This window comes from Montipora foliosa, chromosome 1 (genome assembly GCF_036669935.1).
Source record: "Montipora foliosa isolate CH-2021 chromosome 1, ASM3666993v2, whole genome shotgun sequence".
In the NCBI taxonomy this organism is placed as follows: Eukaryota; Metazoa; Cnidaria; class Anthozoa; order Scleractinia; family Acroporidae; genus Montipora; species Montipora foliosa.
The window spans coordinates 42,668,844-42,673,843 of NC_090869.1; the positions used below are offsets into that span (position 1 = coordinate 42,668,844).

At 39.4% G+C, this 5,000-nt stretch overlaps 1 long non-coding RNA gene across 1 annotated transcript; it reads left to right on the top strand.

The window, feature by feature from the left end:
- The first annotated feature begins 102 nt into the window (after window positions 1-102).
- On the top strand, window positions 103-4,369 carry LOC137977856 (uncharacterized). The gene is made up of 3 exons (XR_011117892.1): window positions 103-198; window positions 571-650; window positions 3,717-4,369. It is a non-coding gene; the product is annotated as an uncharacterized lncRNA (long non-coding RNA).
- The last annotated feature ends 631 nt before the right edge of the window (window positions 4,370-5,000 follow it).

Genomic DNA, 5,000 nt, shown 5'->3' on the forward strand with positions numbered 1-5,000 from the left:
CATCCCTGTCTTTTGTTATGGTGTCAATGTTGGGATTTAGACAGACAACTCATTTTATTTATTGCGCGCGGATATTCCATCTCAGAAGTGGCGGTTATCGTTGCGGTCGTTGTTTTGTGCCTCTAGTTTGGGTGATGCAACTAAATTTTTACGGGTTTTGGACAATTTTTGCTACATCCAAACTCTGCTGATTTCTAGGTAAGTAATCTTTTCATCTATGTCCTTGCTTTTATCTGAATGTCTTTTTGCAGGTTTTGATAAGTTTCTTTATTATATGACTAGCTCCGTGAGCGGGCAAGATGAACCAAATCGCGCGCTCTGATTGGCTACCCGAGCGGGCAAGATGGAGCGATACTGCCCGCTCGGGATTTCTCGCTTGGTCCCGCAAGATCAAAGATCATTTTTTGGTGTTTTAAGTCATATAATAAATCCTCGACTTCGTCTCGGTCCATAAACACGCAAAAAAAGAACTTGGCCAATATCCAGTCATCTTGACCGAACAATCTTGGTCAATAACCCATACTTATGGACCGTCTCAACTGTCTTTTGTATTTTGTGAACCATCTTTAGTGCATCCTTCAGTCAGCAGCGGGCAGGGTCACTGTTCCAGTAGCCTGGTTAAGAGATCATCATAAAAGTATGTCCAGCCGGTAAGAACGCCTTTTGATTTTATCATGTTGATCATGTTGATCTCGACAATGGCATGCACCTTCATTAAACCATGACTGTTCAGAAACACTTTTGTTTGACTGTAGCACATAAGGTCTTTTCCTTTCAGTCATTTCGTTTCGACAAAATGCCAGCAGCAAATAGAATGGTAAACGGAGTAATATGTGTAGTTGCATATTCGCGAAAATATAGCCCTCGCGTTCGTGTCTTGATTTCCAGAAATATCGGCTCTTCTAAGAAAATCGAAGCGAACCGTTCTCGCAGCTAAAACCACCCCAAATAGATGTGGTTAGTCTTGTTACTTATCTGCTATAGACGATCAGTTAGAATGGAAAATAATAATAAAAAAAAAAGAACATTTGCCTAATCAGAGCGATTTTTCTTCTGAAGTGTTTTGCTGGCATCATTCTGGACAACCATTCTGACATAAGGCGTGTCTTTCGATTGACCTCAGATGTTTTTGTCTGATTGGTGTATTGTTTTAACAGATACATCTAGGCACACTTCGGGATTAGAACTGCCTAAGTATCAAAGCCTTTTGAACCCTTGTTTTCTCTCGCTTGCCTTTTCTTTTACAAGGAGCCTGTTCACATGCTAATCGTCAATCTCTGGCACAACACCCTTGAAAACTTGTTATTTATTAATTAGGATGAAGTGTTGCGGGGATGTTTGTTATTTGATATTTGTATGTTATATCTACAGAATATTTGTATGCTATTCTTAGTTTGCGAAATGAAGTCTAACTCGGACAAATTGGAACGAGCCATAACTGAAAGAACCATAAAAGTACTTTTGGCACAACACCCTTGAAAACTTGTTATTTATTAATTAGGATGAAGTGTTGCGGGGATGTTTGTTATTTGATATTTGTATGTTATATCTACAGAATATTTGTATGCTATTCTTAGTTTGCGAAATGAAGTCTAACTCGGACAAATTGGAACGAGCCATAACTGAAAGAACCATAAAAGTACTTTTTGCGTTACTATTGCAAAAGCAGATTTTCTGGTCCTGAAGAGGCAAAATTCATGTTCTATTTCCAGTATTTCCCAGCAGTCAAGAATTTGCGAGAAGTTCCTTTTATACCCAAAGGGAGCAAACGAGTTCATAAGGCGAAACGAATGTCTTAGTCTTCGATAATGCTCCTATGTTGTTGCTGGATGGACAGTTAAATGTCGGTGCGAGTACAGTAATCAATACGCACAAATGGCAACGGAAAGGAACGGCCGGCAGCCGGATAGTTCTTATACGTTATATAACAAAATTTGTTCCGTAAGAGAAAATATTAAAAGGTACTACTGACAAAATGTGGCCCAGGTCAAGACTGGAAAAAATAGACTATTAAAGGCTGTGTTTTCACTAGTGTGTAATATTTACTAGCTGAAAATTCTTTCTAGCGTGAAATTTGCTTTCACTGTGAAATTGAACCTGGAATATAGTCCGCTTCTCCCCTCAAGATAGCCGTTGTAGGTTTCAAAACTGGTCGGGGACGAACCGTGTTGAAAGATTTCTCTTGAATTCATTCTCGCTATATTTATGCAGAAGAGACGAAGTTACTGTCAGGGGATGCACCTTAGGTCTGTTCAGAAAAGGAGGAGGCGATGAAATGTTGCTGATCATGTTGCCGACGGGCAAACACAATTTATTGCCATATTTTTAAAGCGTGAGAACACACCAGCTTATCCCATCGGTTCCTGGTTGAGGAACTGGGAAATGTAACAAAAAAAGGAATTGTATTTTGAAATAAGTGGAGAGCCGGATCGTTAGCTTGTTTGCATGGCTCTTTGATTGACAGATTTTGACAGGTAACTGTCACTATGCGCAACGCGTTTGGGTTCGCTATTCAGCAGGACCAAATTATCATTTCATGAGGTAGTATGCGTGAATTTCCGGTTATAAAGGTAACATTTTTTTTTCTGGAGAAAACAGCTTGCATTTTTCACTCGTTAAACATAAGACAATGTGTCTTGACTGTATTCCCCGACTCTTGTTTCGGCTTTTTGTGGTCAAAGTTGTCCCAGGAGTGCCCCCCTTCCCCCGGAGTTTCACCCTGTCCAAGTGATAATGTTCGTAACCAGCAAGACAACGATGTATTTCAATAGGTGACCCAGCTCAAACAAGCAGTTGCTAATTTTATTTCATTTATAATAAAAAATTACTGTCACGGCCTTAAGTTAATTTCAAGAACATTTGTTTATCAATTAAAATAAAAAATATTAAATTTATGCCTTAAAACCGAAAAGCGTTACTAGACACTTACATTTCAAACACAGCTCATTAATAATGAGAAATTAATCTGTTATCATAGAATTCTTATTTGCAGTACGGAATCCTTGCTCGTTTCCTGTTTGAAGAGCTCCATCCAACACGGTTACCTTTACCTTGCAGAAGTTAGAGGGTTTTTTGTATTTTTGGACATTAACAGTATTATCTATTTGGTAAAGACAGTTTTCTTAATTTTACAACTGTTTGTGAATCGCCCTATTCAAGTACTTTACCGGGGTCTCAAGGTTGGAGTGGAAAAAACACTTTTGCTGAAATTGACTTTACAGGTTTAGCAAAGCTTTTGCGGTGATTGCCAGTTATGGCTTTTGCTGTGAACAGTTGTCTTTTATCCTGTAAAGCTTCGCAGCGATTGCTTCCCGGTTATGTAAGATTTAAGTGGTGGAGTTGGACTTACAAAAAGGACTTTTGCTGAAATTGTCTTTACAGGTTTAGCAAAGCTTTTGCGGTGATTGCCAGTTATGGCTTTTGCTGTGAACAGTTGTCTTTTATCCTGTAAAGCTTTCGCAGCGATTGCCCTTCGGTTATGTAAGATTTAAGTGTGGGGTTAGACATAAAAAAAGGAGTTTTTGTCTTTACAGGTTTAGCAAAGCTTTTGCGGTGATTGCTGTGAACAGTTCTCTTTTATCTTTTGAAGCCTTTGCAGCGATTGTGACTTTTGAGCGATTACGGCCTAGAGTTTTGCTGCATAGATAGTAAATCCGCGTTGGCGAGTAATAATTATGCAGTTATAATAATGTAGTAATCTATGGTTGTATTTTTAGATATGAAAAGCCATAACAAAGGCTACATGGATCCTCATCTGAATATGAAGAGGAGTCGGTATGCAGAAAAGGAAAGTGACAGGTATCCCGGCGATTGACCGTAAAGTTCTTTTTTCTATAGGGTGTGCTTTCCCGGGAAATGATATCTACAGCACACCATAAATATTTTTCATCGTCAAGGATTCGTAGACCATGATCATGACTTCCCGGCATTTGCTTTCTGCTGCACCGCATAACTATTCTTCATCATTATCTGTAGACTGTGCTTTCCTAACATGTTATATCTTCAGCACCGCATAATTGTTTCTGGTCGCTAGGAAAGACTCTGCCTTCTCGCAATTAGGTTCCGTCTGCATCGCAGATCTGTTATTCACCGTGGAGGATAGACTGTGCCCTCTTGTCATTTCATTTGGTCAGCATTGCAAAACTGTTCATTATCGTCAATGATAGCCTTCCCGGCATTTGATTTTTTCTGCACCGCGTAATTGGTTTTCATCATTGAGTAAAGACTGTACCTTTTCCCTATTTGATTTCTTCTGCACCGAATATTGGTTTTTCATCACTCAAGTGTAAACTGTGATTTCCCACGATTTCATTTCTTATGCACCGCATAATTCTTCATCTTCAAGGAAAGACTGCGACATCTGTGACATTCTTGGCATTTGAGTCTTTAAGCACCGCATAGTTGTTCTTAGTTCATCATGAACGATAGCCTGCGTCTTTCTGGCATTTGTTTCCATCTGCATCACTTATGGTTCTTCATCATGAAGGACAGACGTTCCGTGCTTTTTCGGTATATGATTTCCTATACACCAAATTTTATTTATATATCATAATTAATAGACTTTGCGTTCTTGGCGTGGAGTTTCTACAGCTACTGGGAGGGCGTGTTTTCGAGGTATCTGATTGGCGCTGGCTAGACAATGCTTTTGTTCTATTTCATTTCTGTATCGGCTTAAATAATATCATTGTTTTGGATACTGGAATGCGCCTTGCGGTCACTTGATTTTGTCCTTACTGGATAGTGAGTTGTGCACAATGTTCATCGAAATTTTCGTTGCTTTCTAGTGATAGCAGAACGCGTAATTTTAGATAAAGTTCAGAATTATGAGCTTTTGGAGGGGAGGTGGGGCAGAAGAAGAGTAAGTACGCGTTAAACGTTTGGCGAATGTGCTCTCCAGACATTCTCTTGATGAATCCAATCTCGTTACCAGTGTTTGGAACCCTGGAGACGTGGTCAGTGTTTGTGGGTCCTGGTGTCAGTCTTAAGTTTGCGTTCAAATC